Here is a 24,082-nt window from a genome sequence, read left to right as displayed (position 1 = left end):
TATATATAAAATGATGTATGTTTCTTCTTTTTTTAACAAAAACCGAAAAGCTTAGAAAATCCGAAACACGCCAGAAAGTGTACCAAGTTACAACGGTTTCCATCTAAAATCCGTTGATCGCCATAGCTTTTCTGAAATCGCACTACATGTAAATAGAATAATGAAAATATTCTTTTTATGATATGGTTTGAAGATTTTAATGACAGGATTTATGGAGAAACCCTGACAGCAAATTGACATGTCTGAGACCATTTGGTTATTTCCTTGTCATTGAGATCTTTTCGGTTATCTGGTTTCATGTCCTAATATAGCCTATGTCGGATTGTGAAGGAAAATATCTGCTTTCAACTGGTTTCCTTTTCAGTAAGCTAATTGCCTTTTGTGCTTATTGCCACGTGCTCGTGTTTCGTCACCGTATTCATATTGGCGATGAAATGAAAAGCTGGAAGCCACGGACTTCCTGTTTTAAGCTCACCTGAGCCAAAGGCTCGTGGTAAGCTTTTGTGACCGCCCAATGTCCGTCGTGCGTCGTTTTCTAAAAAAAATCTTCTTGAAAACCACTAGACAGAATTATATCAAACTTCATAGGAATGATCCTTTGGTGGTCCCCTTTATAAATTATTCAAAGAATTGAATTCCATGCAGAAATCTGGTTGCCATGGCAACCGAAAGGAAAGACTTTAAAAATCTTCTTGTCCAAAACCGCAAGGCGTAGAGCCTTGATATTTGGCATCTGACATCATCTAATAGTCCTCTATGAAGATTGTTCACATTGTGCCCCTGGAGTGAAAAGGGGCCCCGCCCCGAGGGTCCCAAGTTTTACATAGACTTATATAGGAAAAAACTTTAAAAATCTTCTTGTCTAAAACCACAAGACCTAGGCCTTTGATATTTGGTATGTAGCATTGCCTTAAGGTTCTCTACCAAAATTATTCATTATAATCCTGGGGTGGAAAGAGGCTCTGCCCTAGTGGGGTCTCAAGTTTTACATAAACTTGTATAGGAAAAAACTTTAAAAAATCTTCTCGCCTGAAACTGCAAGGCCTAGGCTTTTGATATTTGGTATGTTGCGTTACCTTGTGGTCCTCTACCAAAATTGTACAAATCATGCCCATGGGATGCAAAGAGGCCCTGCCCTGGGGGTCCCAAATTTAACATAGACACACAGGGGGAAAATTTTTCTTGTCTGAAAGTTCAAGGCCTAGGCCTTTGATATTTGGTATGTAGCATTGCCCAGTGGATGTCTAACAAGATTATTGCCCTGGGGTGAAAAGAGGCCCTTCCCTGGGGGTCACTTGTTATATGAGTTATGTAGGAGTAAAATAAATTTATTCAATAAATATTTCAAAAATTATCAGATCATATTTCCTAGACTGTTTAATTATAATTACCCGATGACCCAAGTGATTAGGGGTCACTTGACTGTGACCTTGACCTACTTTCTCGTTTTTTAAGATATAGCCTTGAAATTTGGATGACATGTACGGTTTTGCACACCGATCTTAAAACTGACTTTCAGTGACCATGAATATGACCTGCTGACCTACTTTCTAATATTTTAGCATCAGTTTGTCATTTTAAGCATGTGGCTCATATTACTCAGGTGAGCGATTCAGGGTCATCATGACCCGCTTATTAGAAATATTAGGATTTTTAACCTTTAATGTGCTGGGGGCAATTGGTTTTGCCTTCGCAACCAGTGCAGACCAAGATCAGCCTGCACATCCGTGCAGTCTGATCATGGTCTGCACTGTTCACTATCCAGTCAGTAAATTCTTTGAAAAATAAGTGGTACTGCCGAAATAGAATGATGGACCAGTCCATTTTAGAAATTTAGCAAGGTAAAGGGTAACTAAAACGGTAAGCCGGCAACACCCAAGGAGGAAAGGTCCCGTATAATTGGCAATTTTTTGGCACACCGATACGTGCAATTACTTTACAAAAGATCTACAGAGTAACATTATTCCGTTTAAGATCAACGTCACCCATGTTTGGAGATGACAAACAAAGAATGTGGGAAATGCGATGTTTGCTTGTTTCTGATGTTGTTATTTCCATATTTTTATTGGTAACAAAGAAGGCTATCTTTGTTGGTAAAACTTATCCAGATATGTCATACTCCAATAACAGTGGTTGCGTATCGGAAACACTTTTTTTAATATGATACCTGTAAGAAGTTGTGAGCGTTTACTCGTTTTTGGCATCCATGCAGTAACTCTGCGTTTTGTTTTACCACTCCTTTAAAATTAAGTGGCATTAACATCAAAGGAAAAAAACCTGCATCCTACCGTACAGGCTTACAAGAACAGGTTATCTTAAATATTGGTGAAATACCCGAGTAACTAAGGTGTGTATGTGTGCTTTTGCATATTTTGATTTAAAGCGGTTGATAGATATTATCTTTGCATGTGGATTGTTACAACTGAAACAAACCAGACTTTCAGGGACTTTTCATGACTCAAAATCACAATTTATCTCTTCATTTTTTCTTTAAATGAAGAAAACATATTTAGTTACATAAATACCATTTGGTTTTCAATGTTCAGGGAAGTTCTCATATTTCGAAGGGAAAAAAATCTTCCGGGATCATTTGCAAACTATGTATAGCGTGCAGCTGTAAAACTTGAAGACCTTTAGCCTAAGACAAGGATGTTAATGTTCTATTTACGTCCTTTTCTTTGGTCTTTTTTAATTTTCGTGCATAAATAAAATCCAAAATCAACGTTTCGGCGTTGAATAGATATTCTAACACGATCCGATTCATTTTCCTATTTAACAAAGAAGGCTGGAAACAGTGAATTATTAAACAACAATTCACTGTTCTGACGTCACGACTATTCGTCGAGCGGCGTAGCGGCGCGCTGGAAAAGAACCCGATTGAAAACGGGCAAATATTTAATGCATGCGGACAAGGGTGTACTTTAAAGCCCTTGAGAACGTGTTAGAATCGAAATAATATATCTCATTTAGTGATTTGCTCTTGAATAAATCACTGTTTGTCGTTCAGATGCGTAGCATTATATCACTCGGGCTGCGCCCTCGTGATATAATTCCTTCGCATCTGAACTCCAAACAGTGATTTATTCAGCGACAAATCACCGATGAGATATATTATTTCTTAAATATACAATGAGGATAAACACGGAAAAATAATTATGATTTAAACATATATTACTGCTTTCTTCACATGACAATATAAAATTTATGCACCTGTCAGTATTTTGCCCGCCCAGGGGGGCGGCGGGCCGACCCAGGGGAATTTGACATTTCAAAAATTTTGTTGTCTAAATCCCCACCCTAGGGACAACCTTTTTTGTCTAAATCCCACCCTAGAGCCTGGTTGGTACATCAAATGTTTGTCAAATTCCCGCCTGTCGGGAATGGTCTTCTGTCTAAAGTCCCGTGTATGCCCGCCGCTCCCCCGGGCGGGCAAAATATTGACAGGTGCATTACTAGACAATGAATTTCACGAATGCGTGCTTTTTTTCAAATTATATGCAAAGCACATAAGGGCCGGACGACAATTTTTAGCCGTAGGCCCTATTAGAGGTTTTGGCCATTCCAAACCCTCTCAAAATTTTACCTTTTTTCATAGATGCGCCATTTTCTAATCTGCCAGACGTTCTACGCAGACCTTATTTTCATAACTATATTATCTTCTCTATATGTTTATATTATTCATCATTTGAAATTATTTTAGTAACTGAGTCTAGCTGAATTGTATATCATATATTTATAATTATATTACTCAAGGTCTTTTGCAACTATGTTTAAAACGGCCAGGGAGTCTACTATTCCTGTAATTCAATGGATGTCTAGGGGTCGCCATTGCCGGGTGTTTCTAAAAGCTTGCTAGTAGCGAATCTGCTGTGGGATCGGAACCTCACTTGGAGCGTAGAACTCTTTTAGAAGACCATAGTTACGGTAGGTTAGTGGTTCTAACCAGGTGCCCGCTCGTGCATGAAACAATAACTGGAAGTGCACATTTTAAGTTTTCCTTCACCACCAAATGCTGGAAAGTCGTCATATGACCTGTAATTGTGTGTGTGTGTGTGTGTGCGCGAGCGTGCGCGCGTGCGTGCGTGCGTGAGTGTGTGTGTGCGTGTGAGTGTGTGTGTGTGTGACATAAACCCCACCAAAACAAATGTGTGAAATGTATTTCTAGGCCACGTTTGAAGCTGGGTCATGTGGGGCCAAAAACTAGGTCACCACTCAAATCAAAGGAAAAACTTGTTAGGACCATTGAGGCCACATTTATGACCCTATCTTCATCAAACATGGTCAGAATGTTTATCTTGGTGATTCCTAGGCCAGTTTCGAAACTGGGTCATGTGTGGTCAAAAACTAGGTCACCCGCTCAAATTTAAGGAAAACCTTGCTAACACTCTAGAGGCCATATTTATGATGCTATCTTGAAACTTGGTCAGAATGTTTATCTTGATGATTCCAAAGCCAAGTTTAACAGGTGAGCGATATAGGGTCACCATGGCCCTCTTGATTCCAATAGTTCTTTTGTATTAAGTTACGTATAACTATGTCATGTAAAAGGATGTATCAAAATAATGACCGAAAGAAATAAGCTATTCCATTATTTAAAGATAAATCTTAATCACTTCTCCAATTGCCTAAATTGTTAAAGAGTTACGTGCCTTTGTTTTAATGTCAAAGTGTAAGCGATTAACTGTATAATTCAAGCTCAAACAAAGGATAAACATCAAATTGCATCTCTCTTTTCACGTTTTTGGGAATTGTTATTCTATGACAATACCACCCAGGTATAGTGGCCTCATTGGAAATCAGTGTGGAGTCCCTATAGAAAACGAAAAACTGCCGTAACTTGTCATTCAACGAGTAGCAGTCCACGATGTGCAAAAGCTATATGGCTAAACGCAACTTTATCACAAAGACTCGATTTTTGTAGCATTCCACAGAAAGATAACCATATTTTAAATGAATTTACCACCATATGTACTTAATCCACATTATAATATAGCTCCTAAAGAAACTGTAAACTGTAAACTCTGAATATGATTCTATGTAAACTGCCCAGGTATCTAAAGACCATAAAACAAAATTTTTGTAATACAACCGGCCTTTGTGCCTACGGTCTTCACACATCTTAGGGTGATCGACGACGACGTCTATCGTTTGAGGTGGGGTGGAGGATGAAAAAGGACGGTCGGCACAACAAAAAACGAATGTGACCCTGCAGCTGAATAGGTTTCCGATTAACAACTGTACACCCCTTGGGATACGCAGCGAATTGGCATTCAATCATCTTTCTAGGTAGATATAAATATTTAAAGGGAACACAGTATCAAGGTCACGACTGAAAGCGTTATCCAGCAAGTAACTATGGTAACCAGGTACAACTTCATAGGATGATATCCTTGGGTCATTAGATGACCCGTATTGCTTATGGGATTATTAGGTCACACCCGGTAGACCGTTTATTGCACCGGAAAGTACTCTATTACCCAAGAGAGCATGTATATTTACTCGATCATGCTTTGGAAGCCGGTTATGGGATTTGCGCTCGGTCTGGCAGTATTTCCCGCTTTTATCCGGAAAATAAATTTGCCAAGCATTAATTGACATACATTCATCACAGCAAGACTCGTCGCGTACAAGGCAAATTTATACTTTTGGCGATCGGTAACCCTGGCTTAATAGAACAGATACCATATCGTATGCAAGACCAGATTTCTAGTCAAAGATTTTAGGTCATAGTCTATTTTTTATTCATGGATAGAAATGAAAAACAAACATCATTACATGAAAATATTTCGCCCATTTAGCTTTAAGAGGTTTCGTCAGGATTTCTGGTGCGGTTGATTACATTTTATTAATGAAAATTCATTTAACTGAGCAGAACTAATTAGCATGAGAAGATAATATATTATGCAAATGATGGTAAGGAATGCTTATGATAGGTTATATTACATAAATTTACCATGAAAAATCATTTGCCTTACGGGATGATTGAACCCTGACGCACTATCACGCTATCCTTAAGTAGGCGTATCACTTCCTAGTACATGTATCTGCCGCGGCGTACTTAAAAAGATATGTAAATTTATGCAGTTTGCTTTATCATTTAATTAAAGTCACTTTTACTTGGTATATGTTTTTCTTGCATCTACACGTATCTTATATACACATATGAGGCGACCTTGGTACATAGCTTTCAGGTAAATCATACAACTACGGACTTGAAAGAAATGCATTTATTTAAATGTTTAATTTAGTTTTTTATGTTATTTGATGATCCTCGAAAATGCATGGGTTAAGTATAGGTTAGTGTTTATTAGTAAGCATTTATCAAATTAAATTGGTCTGGCGCGGCGCAGTATGTGACTTCCCGGGTTAATAAACGACTGGAAGTAAATGTTGATTTACCAAAATAAATTTCCCAATAATTTGAAAAATACTGCAATGCCGTTGGACAAAAATAATTTCAAACACTAAATCTCAAGCTTAGAACGCATTAGTCATGTTCGATTTTGTTTACTTTCGTATTCTAATGACGTATACGGTAAAAAATAATTTCCTTAGCACATATCGATAAAAATAATTCCTTACTAAGATAGTAATCTGGCATCTCACGTGATTGTTCAGCCAGTCTGTGCTCTATGTCAGTTATAACATACTACGTAATTACCATAATTGTTGGTGATGTACTCTGTAAAAATACAAGAAAGGTATATCCGTTCTATACCTAAAGATCTACATTGCCTTTAGACGTACATGAACAAGGTTTCATTTGTGGATATTAGACAATATTCATTGCATCTTGATTACGGAAGAATTTCCTACACGCTTTTAAATTTCCTCAAAAGGAGTTGATATCAGTTTAATCTGAAATCAACGATGTTTATAAATTTATCAATTGTCCGGTTACATTTTCACCTGACAAATGTGCATTTAAATACGCATTATTCATCGTCCTAGCATTATGGCTCGCCTATTGATGATGAAAATCTCAAATTTGGAAAATCTTATCAACCAAATTCTTGAAACGTAAGGAAACTTTACAAAAGACCACTCTAAAACAGCGTCAGAATTCATAGAAGTACAGTAACATGTATCATCGAGAATGTAAGCAAAGTTTACATTTTTGTAGTTTAACTCGTATTACTAACGCCTCCCTATAAAGCCATTAAAGGCAGACATTCTCCAATTAAATAAGTTTTCAGCTTCACTAAATATAAACAGCAAATTAATCCGACTGCTCCTAGTGGATGTAGAGTTTAATGATATGTTTAATACTGGCACGTATATTTTTGGACAAGCTTTTTCCACCCGTTTGTTAAACTTTCAAAAGTACTTTCAAGGCGTTTTTTTTTCAGTTTAGAATAACTAATAATTTTTCTAAAACATGCGATACATATGCATGGAAACTGCTGTAAACATTCTAAAGGTGAACACCAAATATCCGAAAACAAATACTTCAAAGCCTTGGCCTAAAATTACTTAAAAAGGCAAAGGGGAAGACAAATACGCCCATAACTAGATAAAGTAACGTGAGGAATAGGTTACATTATCCTGGACCGAAAATGGTGAGTTATTTATCTTTTTATCATTCTTCAGTAAGTTAATTATCTTAAATTTGTGTTTTTAATGATAAATTAAATTCACCAATTTAAAGGAGAAAAACTTGGTCATTTTAAATTAGTGCGCATATATATTGCATCATTAGAAATATAATTTACGTTTTTTTTAAATATCTATTTTAAACCAGTGGTGTTCAAAAACGTTGATAAAAAGACAGGTTTTTGATAGTATATGTACTTCAGCAGACGTCTGCACTTATAAGTCATTTTATATGATTATCTATTTCGGTTATCTGAAGATGTTTGATGCAATAGAACGTCAACTTATATCTATATAGACTTTATATAATTCTTACTATAATGATGGTGATAATAATAATAATAATTATAACAATTGTAATATTAATAATAATGGTAGTAGTAAGAGTAGTAATAGTAAATAGCAGATTAAAAATTAATAATAAAAGAATGCGCAATTTTCCCAACATAGGGAGTCAACTCTTTGGCTGAGTGATTAGAGCATTGGCCTTCAACCCGTGCAACACGGGTTCGAATTACAGGCACTTGGGATTTTTCTTCGTTAAATTCTGACCTGTTCAATTTCTGTTACGCTCTTAGTCGTAAGAATATAAAGAAAAATAAACGAGTAAAATATTTTTCATCTTTAAAAGGAGAATCAGTGATTTGTTTCCCCCCACGGTGTAATGTGTGTTGTGCGGCCAAATGGCTTGAAGTAAATGGACAGATATAAGACAGCTGCTAAAGATATGGTCTCATACTGCGGTTGAAGCTATATTTCTTTTCTTTGAATAATAAACAGAATATTAGAATATCACTTACGGATTCAAATAAAATTATCAAACCTTTCAAATTTTGTCAGTCTGTCGACTGTTTAGACGTTTCTTAAAACTATGTCCCTAATCCATGTAAAATATATACTGAAATTTTGGTGAGATTTTAGTGAAATAATGGTGAAAGTTTTAAGTTCTTACCAAAATCTCAGTGAATAAAGGCAAAACAACACTGAAATTTTACCAAACTCTCAATCCAAGAAAGAGACAAAATTACACTAAAATTACACTAGATTTCAGTAAAATTTCATTATGGATATAATTGTTTTTTCTATTTTTAGTAACAGTGTCCAATCCTCTCTCTCTTCATAGGCTGCGCAAGTATGACACTAAAACTTATTAAACCTAAATTTTACGTTGTAGGCCTTAATTTTATTGAAATGCACCGCTGTCTATATGGAAATGAGAATTCATTCCAAAGATGGTTAATTTACATGATTGGAATTTTGCAACAGCATATTTGACATTGGATTCAATCAGCAGCCATGTATCAACAGTCCTATGGGGTTTGCACGCCACATAGTATTTTTTTAAAGTAAAACCAACATAGAGTAGTTGAATAGGCATTGCTTATAAGATGAACAGTGTATTTCTATTTTAATGTGTCATTGAATAAGTTAAAATAAACTGTGAAAATAAAGAATTTCCTTCTCGCTTCAGGGAAATATGTCCGCCTTTACTGAGAAAAAAATGACAAAATTATTTCGCTCGCTTCGCCCCATCTTTAAAAAAAAATCCGATGACTATTACTCAGTTTGAAGATGCCTAAATTCTGTTGTAGAGATGTGCCGTCGTGATATAATAATACGGATTCCACCAAAGAAAAAAATCAGCAACGTTTTCTCGTGTGAAATCATGGTCATGGTTGCGGAAGAATGCCGATAAGCGACGCTTAGACGCCCATAATAATTTTGAGCAAAACATCGTAAATACAAGAAAGGATTTTAAGTGATATAAAGCTGGTATACCGTTTCTTTATAAATTCAACGTGCACAATAGATGTTTTGTCAACCTTTTTAGAACAGATCCGTCTTTAAAAGTTTCTATCTTTTCTCCTTAGAACCTTAGAATACAGATAAGTGAATTGATGCATTTTCGATTAAAAGCCTAAGTGTACTGTATATTTAATATAGAATTAAATTCTATTCAGATTGAGATTTGTTGTAGTGACATTAATAATGGAACCGATATCAGTACGTAAAATGCTGTATACTGTCAACCAGTGACGGTTGAGATCATTTAACATAGAGGAGCATCCGCGACCGAGTAATTAAGGTCTTTCGGATCACGGTGTGAGTTCAAACCCCAAATTCGTTTTATTTTCATTTACTAATAGCGGCAGCACATAGAAATAGTTAAATCCGTTTACATCATTGTTTTTCTCTGGACCTGATTTAAAATCTCCAAATAGTTCATTTGTTAAGAGCTCATCCACCTGCATGGTCAATAAAGGGAAAGACTATGTGTTTTAATCTAATTACTATATGAAAAGCAATAACACAAAATTAATTCTCAATGAATTTACATTAAAACCTGCCATATATAAAACCATACAAAAGTTCATGTATCCGCGACTGTAAATGATTATTTCGGTTATCTGACGATCTATGATACAGGAAGATGAAATCTTGCGAATAACCTTGACATTTTTTGTTCTTTTTCTTCTTTTTTTTTTTTTGACATTTGGGAAAACAACATAGCAAAAATACTATACGTGTCCTGTATTAAGTTGCATTTCTCGAGCTGTTTGCAGTAAAAAAACCAACATGTAGTTCGACAATCATTATGTATTACTATAATGGAAGATAACTACCTCTCGTAATCACAAATTAACCTCTCAGTTAATAGTTATAACTTGATAAAGGCTTAGTAAAGCGATAACAAATTTATAACCAATTTAGATCCAATTATTCTAAAATTATATCTAAATATATTTGTCAGTCCTTGTATTAAACTTCATATTTATCTTTTATCAAATTATCAATTGCTGCAAAATCTTTTGTTTGTTGATCAGTGTCTTTATTCTGTCTGTTATTGTTTTAGGTACAAAATTCAAATAACTCTTGGACATATTTGCATCATTTTGTCGGCATGTTTAGATCATTACTCTAGCATATTTCGTAACAGCGGAATGTTTTATTCATAAAGTTTTGGTCTAAATGACCTTGTTTACTGATATAACTTGTTACATATTACGAAGTTCTCAACAGAAATCAGAATTTGATCTTATCGGTATTTATTTTATGAATGTTATGGATGGAACGTTCAAGCAAATGTTTGTGAAGTTTTACAGTTGGGCTTCATTATGTTTATATCAACTCATATTTTAACACGTTTCCGCTATGTATTATTTCTTAGATTAAATCAAATCTATATTTATACTCCTTGCATTTGATCTAAGCACTGTTATATGATTAATGATAAAAAGTATTGACTCGTAGGCGGAGCCAATATCAAGTGTAATGATCAAGTGTTATGATCACACTACATATTATTCTTCTTGGTTGCATTCTTTGCTTCCAAAGGATCTTTGTACAGATTTTATTAACCTCTTAGCAGTTAGTCATAATTTTTCGAAGCCAAACACTTTGAGTCATATATAACGCAAGAGCAAACACAAGGACAAAACGACCATACGTTGCTGTAAATATGATGTTTTTAAGTTCATCTGTATTCAGCCAAAGGTCTGAGAACCATGTAGCATAACAAATAATATAAGAAAAGTATTACGTAATATTTTTTCTGTAAACTTTTGGCTCTTTTATTCAAGTGTTGTTCTTGATATTGCAGATGAAGACAGCTTTTGTGTGTTTATTGTTCAGCTTGATTGTGGTATCAGAAGGTAGGTAATAATTTACTTACAGAGTTTGTAGATGTCACAGTATACTGAATGTTCGGAAAGTAATGATTCACTATCATCATTATGTAATTCATTTCAGATAATTGTGTCCTAAACTTGCGTAATGCATAAGCGTAATAAAAACAAATTACTGTATCACTGATGATGTTCGAAAATTTACATTTAGAACCTACGACAAAATAATGCAAAACAAGCATCTCTTTTTCAATAAATAAAGATAGAACAGCAGACGATATTAACCAGGTCGTCTGTCTACACGCGATAGTGTTTCAACAAGGATGTTACTATGTAAACAAAGCCTTTATCTTCTTGTGTTGCACCTCCGCTATCTCCATCAGCTGCATGTATAGACCTACAGTTTGCGGAAGTTATCTACCGACTTCTTTTTTTCTTCCGTGTCTTTGTTGTATCTTTATTCCTGTCCACAATTTGATATACCTGGCGGTTACGAAGTTACAAAGTGGACAGTTGAATAGGATAATATTATATGCATGTAGTTAAAATAATAAGACGAACATTTGGTATCGCTTTATCTTTCAAAGCAAGTTATTTACTTTGTAGATTCTATCTGTTGGGATTTAACTCTCGTTCCATTTGTATTTTATAATTCTCATAATTATAAGTTTTCTACATTAAAGAAGGAGACCCGCCCGCTTAGCGCAGTAGGTAGAGCGTTGGTCTACGGATCGAGAGGTCGCGAGTTCGATCCTCGGGCGGGGCGTATGTTCTCCGTGACTATTTGATAAACGACATTGTGTCTGAAATCATTAGTCCTCCACCTCTGATTCATGTGGGGAAGTTGGCAGTTACTTGCGGAGAACAGGTTTGTACTGGTACAGAATCCAGGAACACTGGTTAGGTTAACTGCCCGCCGTTACATGACTGAAATACTGTTGAAAAATGGCGTTAACCACCCCCCCCCCCAAAAAAAAACAACAACAAAAAAAAAACATTAAAGGAGAGGAGGAAGTAGCACTTTGAAGGTTGTTGCTTTATTTCACAAATACGGTTTGTTGTCTAATCTATCACGGTTCAACGTTCAGATGCGCAGGAATTAAACCATGTGGGTGTTAGCCCGAGCGGTTTAATATCTAAGCATCTGAACGATGAACTGTGGCCAGAATATGAGACGACAACCAACTAGAAACACCTGATTGTTCTCATTCTTACATGTTCACTGAAATATTTTGATAGTAGAAAAAAACCGGATGTCATGTGACAATTTGACGTCATAATGCTGTCTTACCGGTCCGCGCGTCATGGGTTGTTAATCGTTGTTTAAAAATTAGCCATTTTAGATGTTTTAAATCTTCTTACAAAATGTTATCAATATATAAAGAAAATAATTATTCAGCAAGGAGACCGTCCAGCGATCAGACGAAAATGTGTTCTATTCAGAAGCTTAAGATCTATTAACAAAATTTAATCTGTTGTAATTGAGCAAGAGAGCAAGGCTCCTGTGCACTGCCAGCTCTTGAAGATAAAAGTCTTCAAGCCGTTGTTAAATCTAGTAACCAACACAAACTTTTTTTCGCACGACGAGTCCAACTTCACCTTATAGACTCCATTAAAATACAGGTTATTTATATGCTTTAATCTAGCTGTAGATGGTAAACAATTTTACCTATGTTATACCAGATTATATAAAATTGTTGATGTAAAATATTTCATTTCCCATCCAAATCGTAACTTAAAACAGTTGTAGCGGATTTGGTTGAATAAGTGCATCTTTGCTATTTTCAGTTACCAAACTAACAGTAAATGCTCAAAATACAACAATGGCTTCAAATACCACAACACCAGGTATATTTTTTTCATTTTTCAACCAGATGCTCAGATATTGGTAGTGACGGCGCTGTATTCGCTAATAATGCTTACAGTTGGCAACTATTTCTGGTTTCCGACATGTTATGGAAATTCAAAGTAATAAATTGATCTGTTCAATAACACACACTTCGTGCTCTACTAACTGCGTTCATTTAAAGATATCTACCCCATTTCTTCTTGACTGAAAATAAGTGATTGTCATGATTTTCAGACATGCATACTGGTAGGTTAAATCATGTCAGACTCTGTACTTTCATTTATCAGAGGATTGAGATAATCCCGACTTTAACGTCAAGCAAGGGAACCACAGTATAGGCTTATTGTTTGTGAAAATTGTAAACCGGTTTAATCTGCAGCTTCAGATAGGTTTCATATCATACCATATATAATTTGAATTCTTTTCTTTTCAGGTGGTGGAGCTGTGGGCATGCATGGGACCTCTGTGATTTTGCAAATTGTTCTTGCTATCACTGGAGCCCTGTTGCTTGAACTTCTCAGGAACTAACAGGAAAATGTGTCGCACCGTACAGACTATCACGATGATACATCGTACCGCGGAAACATCCAAAACTATGTTAGTGAAAGAATTTTGTACTATACACATAAACACATCAGATTGCATGTATATGTAAATTCTTCTTTATTTTATATAGATGTGTGTTCTTTTTCTGCTTATATTTAATGACGAATCTCTGATGACGGTCACTGAATTCACCATTTGAGCTGAGGTTTTGGCATTCTATGCAAAATTGATGACGCTTGGGTCGGATTTCAGGTGTTCATTTTAGGGAATTTCCGAGTTCTCAAAGCACTTACTTCAATACACTTCTAAATAAAATATATTTTATATATTTGGTATTGTTGTTGATAAAATCCAGTATCCAGATTGAGTGCTGGGGTTGTGGGATGGCGGTTACTCGTGGTCGGAGTGAATCACGGTTGATCATTTCGAATGACCTTGCCCTTCACAGCTGATGTTCGAGGCCTCACCCAAAGCGCAGAATGCTTCACGGAAAGAAGTCATCCATCTGACGAAAGTAATACCAATGTGCCAGCCTGTACATAAAAACACCCATGATCCTCCACCGTCAATAGCTGAAAATGTCACCATTTAGCCTGTATTGTATCGTAATGATTGTAAATCCAATAAAATACGCAGCTAGATCTTTATCATATTTATGATTATATCTTAAACAAGAGCTGCTTTCATACAAGGAACAAGCCATTAGACATATGTTGAATATGAGCCATGTAAGACATGGCCGTCTCCCAGCTATTTAACAATGTATTGTTTAATTTAAGGTGGCTAAGAGGTTATACTCCAGACAAAGTTTTATAAGTAAAACAAAGGGAAATAATCCAAGTATGCACGATAAAGGTATTGTTATTGTACACTGCACTTTCTCACGATATCCTCTGCCATTGTGAAGTTTTAACAATATAATATATATGTCACATATTTTTGGAGTTATGTTCCAGACAAAAATGTCACAAATGATTAAGTAAGGGAGATCATTAAGAAATAGCAAGGTAGAGTTATAGTTCTTGTATATTGCACTTTCTGCCAAGGGTCTTTGCCATTGTGTGAAGTTTTGATAATGTCCCGCCAATAGAACTGGATCTTTGTGGGTTATATGAATCCTCTTACCTTGTAAAAGTCAACGAGTGTTTACATATAGGTAAGAGGGTTATAAGAATGGTCTTACCTTCTTAATGACCGCATGGTCACCTTAGCGCAAAAAGTGAATAAGTCTTTCTTTAAGTCAATGGAGATATCCACTTTTTGCACTGAGGTGACAAGTCATGGCCCTTTGCAACTTCAGTTACGAAAACGACACAGATGCTGATAAAACAAGCCCAAATATGAACCCTAACATTCTACCAATACAGTTTATGTTAGATGTTTTTTCTTGCCAGTTTTATTTAAAGGATGTTTCAAAACAATGTATACATTGTCATCAAAGTAAATGATTTCTAGGAATGAATTTAACAGTATAAAATGGGTTAGGAATAATGAAAAAAAATTGCATGCATCCTTCATTTCAGAATGCCATAGACATAGCATTAATTGATACTGATGGAAGTAACAAGACCAAAAGTACCAACATAAATGTCAAATCAGCCCTTTAAATAGCACCAGTTTACATTCTTTTAGATTTAAGGAATACATTTTTATTAAGTGTGATCTCTTAATATTGCTGTTTCCATCTAATGAACCCATTGTACCTAATAAATTTGATAACCTCTGAAGTAAAAAGAGAGAACACGTGGCATGACCCGTGGAATTAAACTTGTCAATTATATGGAATTTAGAGCTTGGCAGAATCATTTCGAGCGAAAGCTAGGTGGCTCGAGCAGTTGCAGCGGTTTAAGCCAAAATGACTCAACACTAGCATTTGCTATTCAGTCTCCTCCACACGTGTCAGCAACTTTGAAAGCGACCTCAGAAGACCAACAACCATTCAACTGCGTTTCCCCGTCCCAGAAAACGGTAGATCAGGCTGTAATCTGACTTACCTGTGTATACATTACCAAACGTCAGTCAGAAAAAGAACAAACGACAGGCTAAAACCGGAAAAGGCAAGGGTTCCAAGACTTATTTTAGTGATAAAAAAGCTCTAAGCGGACATTCAGTGTTAGAAAGCTAGAACACATTATTAATAGAAAGAGGCTTTAGATGAAACCTGGCTGTTTTCATTCCGCAAAGTTCTAGCGACAGTGCCCCAGTCGGTTTGGATTTAAAGAAAACCACCTCCCCCAATCAAATAATCAAGGCTGCTGGAAAATGTGCATACCTTTAGTCAGTTAAACGGTCACAGTTTTAAGCACCAGATTCCAATACTCTTTGGGGCGACGAGGCAATTATACAAGGCCATTATACAAGGCAATGCTCATACCGATCTATCCAAATCTGCACTATTTTTAAAGGCAATAATCCTGAAATCAGACGGTTATTGCAGACGACAATGTTACCCAAGTCAATATATGATTTCATGCATTATTTAGTCAGGTGGTTTGATCTAAAGGGTAAATATCTGATTACTTAATTAATAAACAATTTTGAAAAAAAAATCTTTGTAGATCTATTTACATTCTGTGACAGCGTTGCTATCCAAACATACTTGAATTTTTTTTTAGCATTACTCACTTTCAAGATTGGCATTAACTATCAATGGCGTCACCTATTTACGCCGACTTCGAAAATAACTGCATGATGGAAGTCCACGAAAGAATTATAGACTATTGTAAAATACCGTCACTTTCTAATACCCTAGGGATGAATAGACGCGATATAAGCTGTGGATTTGGCATGTATCTATTCGATATACAACCATAGTTTAGCCGGGTTTACTGAAGTCGGAAGCCGTGCGCTTGGATGGTCATTAGGACCGTTCTCTCTGAAACTACTCGTTGTTTAAGACCAGTTCTCTGTAATGACCAAACAAAGTTGGATAATCATGGTCACAGACTTCCGTTGTATACCAAGTAAAGTTAAACAATTTCCTACTTGACTAGCTTCAACTAGAGATTTTCAGCTTACTTCGATGCGTACTGCGGACCACGAACTGTGGACTTACTATAGGGATTTTCTCAAACTGTACATAAGTTAGTTATGTATAACTGAACAGTGGCATATTTGGCATCAGGTTCTAATGCCGTAACACTGTTTCCATTTAAAGTATCTGAGAAAAGACAGTCATAAGATTTATTAATATCCATTTTAATGTATATTAATTACCGATATATTTTGTCTTAAAAGCATTTCTAACAGCGTGGGAGCATTTTTTTTTTTTTTTTATAAAATACCCTTTTACCTTTTATATCGCTTTTTGATTAATGTATCTATTCAAATCGTTCTACTTAACTACCGTATTTATAAAGAAGAAGCTAGTGGAATTGTATCGCAAGCTTGTTCTTTTTATTAGAATTGTTGCAACTTATTTATATTCGAGAGGTTTTAGCCAGTATTTGCTAGCAGTGGAAACGGCTATTGATTCAACGTTCAACATACCCTATAATCCAGGAATTGAACTAATGACCACCTGGTGAGGACCCCTACGCGTAGGGAATCACAACAACATATGCTACAAGTTATTACTTAAATGAATATTTGGTATCAAAGAATGTATATAGTGTATATGGAAACATGGAGTTTCGTACTATTGCACTCACGAGGCTGAAATGCTATTGTACGACGCACAATTTTGAATATGCACGATACGATGCGTGACATTTTAATGCACCGCGGTAAAATAATGTCGCATGTGGTATTATACATGTATATTCTTAACCATTTCAAACCATACAAAGTCAGTTTTATACGGTACTGAATTCATTCAGTTTTCCCGGGCACCTTATCATGATATACATGATGGCTGCATTATGAATGTTTAAACCAATATATACCTTAGTTTAAAATTTTGTCCAAGTTCCTTGTAGCCGAGTATCTACACATGTGTTAGAAAAGGTACACAACTAAAAAGGCTTTTCAATACTGATAAAAGGCTAGTCTCGACTACTAAGCTGGTTGTATCAAATGACCACTCAGAATTGCTCAAATTGTGTCATTTGAGTTGACTAAGTCAAAAGTATAATTTCGTTGACAATTCTGTGGATGTACTGGCCATAAAACATTTTAGAAAATGATTGGAATTTTGACCTTGGACGCTTCCCAGGCCCCATGTTCACAAAACAATTTTCGGTCTTAGCTGGGTTTTAGATTGAAATTTTGACAGTTTTAATGGTACTTAAAGATTTAACCACAGACTAACAATCCATACTGAATAGTCACTTGAAAATAGTCATGAATTTAAAATTTAAATTCTAACATGCAATTCTGATATCAGATTATGAAAATACGAAGTGGCTATTTCCTTTTAAATTTTCAAACATGCTGAAACATAAATGATTCAGGATGTTTTCGCTAAATAGCACACTCCCGTGTTCTATAAATAGAACATACAGCAGTTATACCATAATGCAATGCGCGAATTACGGACAAGGGAGCGTTTTCTATATATGACGAATCTTCAACTATCTCAGTAAACTTGCTATTTCCTTTTAAATTTTCAAACATGCTGATACATAAATGATTCAGGATAGCACACTCCCGTGTTCTATAGATAGAACATACAGCAGTTATACCATAATGCAATGCGCGAATTGCGGACAAGGGAGCGTTTTCTATATATGACGAATCTTCAACTATCTCAGTAAACTTCGAAGGGAATTAGAAAAAGTTATATGCCGCCTGTATAAAATTGTCGCACAAAATTTAAGAAAAGAGATGAAACAATAACTTTATATTAAAGAAATATATTAGAACTGAAAGGAATATACAAAATATACATATCATTTTAACAGGACGATTCAAAACGGGTCGACTAAGCAAATAAAGAGCACTGTGTAAAGGCATGTTGCATGCACATTACCCCATATTCTGCAATAATACTATTAAAATCTTGCATCAGAAGAACGGTTTACAGTCTTAATAACAAATTACAATATTTTCGAATGCGACACACCAAAGAGCACTTGTGGTCAAAACTTTTAATGCTAAATCATTTTGATTCATGACGTTCAAAGAATGTATCAGCACATTAAAAATCATAACTACAATAAGTACATGTATTTCATTTTGAACAATTTATTCACACAATACAAGACGCAAACTTGATGATGATCCCCGATGTCAGCTGTGGTCGGTGTCCGTCAAATATTTTTAAAATACGTAATTATATATGCATGGTTTGGTAGAAAATAATGGTGTTGCATTAGATTAGCAACATGTTTCATCAGATAACATCTAAATATAACTACCAAAAGGCAGATATCTACATGTCACACTAAGTGGTCATTTGTAATAAAACACAACTTATGTATATCACAGAGGTGTTAACTGTTTCAATGAATATGTGGCCGAAAATAACAATGTATATGACAGTTTACTTTAAAATATACATGTTGTTCATCATATTTCGAAATCTCGATAAATTTAAATTATGCGATCATAAGATTTCTTTTTACATTCACAAGTGGATCTTAAATTTATAAACATTTACAGAAGAATTCTTTACAAAACTATAATGCTAATATATGACGGTAACTAAAAAGAAGAATTTAGAATTCAGTTTTCTGTTCTGTGAATACATTTTTTTTAATTAACGCTTTCTGTTTGGTTTTAATACATTTTCCCGTGTTATTCTTTTTTTTTCTAAATATTCTTTTTTTAAACTGGATGTGGCACAAAATGAACAGAATATTATAATGACATCATCCATTCATCCATATATATATATATATTGATGAAAAAGCGATATGTTATTTCTAACATGGATATAAATGAGGAGTTCTTCGGCTAGTTACATTTGTTTGCGATGTTCAGGCTAGAAACCTGAGCAAAAATAACAAAATAAATGCAAAATGTACGGTTTACTTATGCTATTGTACAATGAATGCCACTATTTGATGAACGACATTGTGTCTGATATCATTAGTCCTCCACCTCTGATTCATGTGGGGAAGTTGGCAGTTACTTGCGGAGAACAGGTTTGTACTGGTACAGAATCCAGGAACACTGGTTAGGTTAACTGCCCGCCGTTACATGAAAAAACCAAACCAAACCAATGAATGCACTGATTGTTTGTCCGCAAATTGCGTCCTGTGCTATTTTTAGATAGCAGACCTTATCGGTGACGTTACAGATCCTTACACGGGAGTGTGTTATTATGATAATGTATCGGATCTCGTTTCGACGGGGAAGAAAGATACATGTATGATTACTTCCTGTATCTTTAGACAAAGTGTTGAACTTTCTGAATCTAGAGGCATCCTATATGTAGACATTTATGGAGCCAAATCGTTAAAATATGTCATGAACTAAAAAATAATAGAATATTGCGATGTGTTAAATATATTTTGTTCACTATCCATATATTTTCAAACGTATGTATTGTATTAACAGATGTTTTCTTTCTTGTGGACCTTTAAATATTTTGAGAAAACTCCTACAGGAAGTACGCAGTCCGCGTCGAAGTTAGTTGTTTGCCTCAGAATGTTTATCGTTGACACATTGAATCAATACGCCATTCAAAAGACTTACGGTTGTTAAATATATTTGATCCCGTTTTACGTTTGACGTAAGTGTCCGGTAAGTACTATATTGAAGTGTAAGGTATTAACGCGACCAACACAGATTTTCTCTATGTCACGGTACAAGACGGGGAGAAAATGTGTAGGCGGCCGGGTAGCTCAGTCGGTAGAGCATCGGGACGGTATTCCGAGGCATCGGGTTCGAGTCCCGGTCTGGCTGCACATTTTTCTCACCCTGTGACATTTGGCGCCCAACATGGGACCGTGACTGAATATACTCCGAGATCATGTTTACCTTGTTCTCTATCCCATCAGAAATTTGAGGACGAATTTCATATAGCGGGGGAGTATGTCACGGTACAGGACTTGAATATTAAAACGGGGAGAAAATGTGTAGGCGGCCGGGTAGCTCAGTCGGTAGAGCATCGGAACGGTATTCCGAGGCCCCGGGTTCGAACCCCGGTCTGGCTGCACATTTTTCTCACCCTGTGACATCTATTAGCGCCATTCCATTATTTGAACAGCAGAACAAAGTTGTTGCTAACGTGATGGGCTATGAGACCTTTTTTCTCCGGAAACGCCAGAAACAAAAGCTAGTATCGTGCAAATTAGCTTATGTTCGAGCCTGAAGGTCCGGAGAGTCTGCTTGTGCATTACAGCGCCATTTAACATAATTATGAATCGGTTGGCCAATAAGCAAAAGTAGGAATAGGAAATGTACTTTTGCTTTCGGCGTCTGGTATCATTCCAAGCGCAAGCCGACTTAGTGGACCAAGACAATCACCGCCAGCGTTTTGAAAACAGATTGGTTCGGTTCAAATTTAACAGGCAGATGCCATTCAGTTTTATCATTGTAGCCGAACCTATAGTGGGCCCGGTCGTGAGGGAAATGAGATTGGAACATTCTGCCTAGAGTTACATACGCATCGGTGGGAATGACTCACACCCGTCCAAGCCAGTTATGTACATGGTTATAGACCATGAAAAGGTTTCTCATGGCCGTGGAGGAAGAAGAACGTATTCTGCATAACGATAAAATGCCAATGATAGCAGACGAAAGAGGTCTGCAACACTTAGCTGAAACGCTTCATATAATTCTGTCATTTCTGTGAGAATCTATTTCTACAGAAAGAAACAATATGTGTTGATCACAGCAACAATAACGGCCATATTCGTGGTTTTGCGCATAAGAGTTGTAATTCAAATTTTCAAGAAGCACGATTTCTACATATTCCGATAGAGAATCTAGGGTCGCAAGTGGGGCGCTTGATCATGTCAGTAATAGTTCGCTATGGCAACAAGGACGTTTCCGTCATTGCCCAGAACGGGAACAAATTCATTTCCGTCAAGGTGAACAGGTGCAGGTACTTGTATTCCCGCCGGGTTTTATACTTTCCTTTGTGTTCCTTAATTCAAGACACGGCGTTTACTCGCGGCCCCGATGGCTTCCGCTACGTGCGCCAGTTCATGCACATCGACACTGTGACCGGTTGGTTTTTTCGTGAGCTGCGCTTTTGCCATGAATATCTAGATGACCCAGAGAGGCACACCGAAAAGAAATGGACAGAATGGCTTCTACGATGTAATATCTGACACTGGCATAAAAGGCGAAGATTATAGGTCGGTGCTCAAACTCTGGAACAACATGGAACGCGACACGCTAGAAATTTACCTAGCGGCTTATCTGATGGGCTACGTATTACAGTTAGCTTACGTCATCACGAACTTTTAAGCTCGATCCAATGCACTCTTTCAGCATTTCCGGTTTTGCTTAGTACTCCGCTCACAAGTGGCCAAAGGTCGATCTTAGCTTAAAACAAGTTCGAAAATGCATTTGATCGTCGAGTCAAGTGCGCGGGAGGTTTCGGGGAGTGTGGGGCGGGGGGCGTGTGGGTAGCTTCAATAGTGAATCCTAGATTCGCGACGGCCAACATTGACCAGCTGTCCGATGGCGAGTTTAATCCCTCACAGCCAGTGTCCTTCATGCATAACCCTTCATGCATCACTCATGCGTGATTATGCACTACATACGCGCGAGTACAGGTGGTTTGCAAAGGATGAAACGTTTGAGCTCGGTTACTTGATTGCGTGTGATTATCATTACTCATGCAGATGAGCAACACAACGAAGATGACAAATATCCGCTTGTCACAGAATACATGGACATTGTCGCAGACAAGGTATCTGCATACACGTAAGAAATTGCGAACTCTGCGTCGACCTTCAAAATTGCGGTAGAAGACTGTGTTTAACCCTGAAGCCAAAATATAAAAATATAAGTATGTTGTTCATAGCGTTGTTAAACGAGGGAAGGAAAATGTGTAAGGTGCACCGCGTGCTACAGTTCAAACAATCTGAGTGACTGTCTAATTATATATCAGCGCTAACGGAACCATAAGCATCTGTGTGGGGAGTTGTACAAACTAATCTCCTGTGCAATATTATGTTATGCTGATTTACCATGATTTAACATTATCGTTAAAATAATTACAATAAAGATAGTAAAAGACATCGATTATAAATAAGCTTTTTCGCTAAAACCAACGGAGAGGTTATTCTAGACTGCCTCCGAATACATCTTAAAACGCCTAATCTAATAACTGTTTACTAGATTATACTCGTATGTTTTCGACGAAATCGGGCCTGAGGACGGAAGTCCTGATGTGTGAAACAGAGAAGGATATATTCAGGAGATTTTGAAACGAAATACCTACATGTTCGACTTTTCAAACTTGCCTGAAAGCCATCCCTCCAAAAACGATACAAATAGACTTGAACATCTCATCTTTCACACTTATTTGAGTTCCAGGTATTCTTAATACATTCCTTAAAATATATCTCTAACAGAATATACGGCAACAGAAACCTGTCATAGAACACTACCACTAATAGTAATGTTTACAAAATGGCCTTTGCTTGGTATATTCTGAAAGGTAACCATGTTTTGCACTATTTTGCAATTTTTAAACAACTTTTACCGTGCCGTTTTTTTTATATAAATTTTGTATAACTTACGGTATCTCCTCAAGCTCAAATAGAGACAAATTTCAAAGTGATAGCCACTGTCCAAAACGTTTGCAGAGAACTCATTTTACCATTAATTTTAATAAAAGAAACATCAAACTATTGGTAAACAATTATAAAACACAAAATAAAAATGTCAATATCATTTTTTCTATGGTGCCTCAAGTAAACGGATTTAATGAGACAGAATTCATACTTCAACATTGAAAAAATAAGGTCGATCTGTTTTGAATTTTGCTTACTCCATTTAAAAATAACATTAGGGCAGACGTAAAACCTACTTAAAGTTCTTCCACAATATATAATCTAAGAGTGAAAGCAAAATAGAGAACTTTCACCGCGTGTAACTCAATATTTTTAAAGATGTGTAGCTCTACCCCTTCTGTTTAAGTAGTAAATTCACTTTGAACACCAAGAAATCGCTTATAAGATTCATCTTTTACCATTTTTGTGCAAGAAATCAATAATAAGTCTTGAAAGAAGTAAAAAACTTACTAGAAAAAAAGGAAAATAATGAAAAAAAAAAAAAATGGTCCCGGTAGGGCTTGAACCTACGCCCCCCTAAGAATTGCAGTAAAAGTAGGTTTATGGTAGGAATTGCATACTCTTCAAAAAGAAGGTTCTCTGTTTGTGATCTAATACCTTAGTTAAGGTAGATACTATACTTACGAAGTACAAAAAATATTCGATCATATTATAATTCCTATTATTACAGTTCAACGTACAAATAACCATCCCTTACATTGGCCAAAATCGAGAGCCTCTGTTTCAGACGTCAGTCAGGAAGCGCAAACTGAACCCGATTGATTAGCTGTCTGTCTACCTATTATATCTTTTACACTTGAGTACGTGTTATAATTATTTTGGAATTAATG

General features: G+C 36.2%; 1 long non-coding RNA gene and 1 other non-coding gene across 2 annotated transcripts; both read left to right on the top strand.

The window, feature by feature from the left end:
- The first annotated feature begins 7,460 nt into the window (after positions 1-7,460).
- Positions 7,461-13,940, top strand: LOC128556827 (uncharacterized). Its single transcript, XR_008370851.1, has 4 exons — positions 7,461-7,559; positions 11,195-11,246; positions 13,008-13,067; positions 13,502-13,940. It is a non-coding gene; the product is annotated as an uncharacterized LOC128556827 (long non-coding RNA).
- Positions 13,941-20,582: 6,642 nt separating this feature from the next.
- Trnat-ggu (transfer RNA threonine (anticodon GGU)) lies at positions 20,583-20,654 on the top strand. The gene has a single exon. It is a non-coding gene; the product is annotated as a tRNA-Thr (tRNA).
- The last annotated feature ends 3,428 nt before the right edge of the window (positions 20,655-24,082 follow it).

The sequence above is a fragment of the Mercenaria mercenaria genome, chromosome 5 (genome assembly GCF_021730395.1).
Source record: "Mercenaria mercenaria strain notata chromosome 5, MADL_Memer_1, whole genome shotgun sequence".
Taxonomy (NCBI): domain Eukaryota; kingdom Metazoa; phylum Mollusca; class Bivalvia; order Venerida; family Veneridae; genus Mercenaria; species Mercenaria mercenaria.
This window is presented reverse-complemented; position numbering and strand designations above follow the sequence as displayed.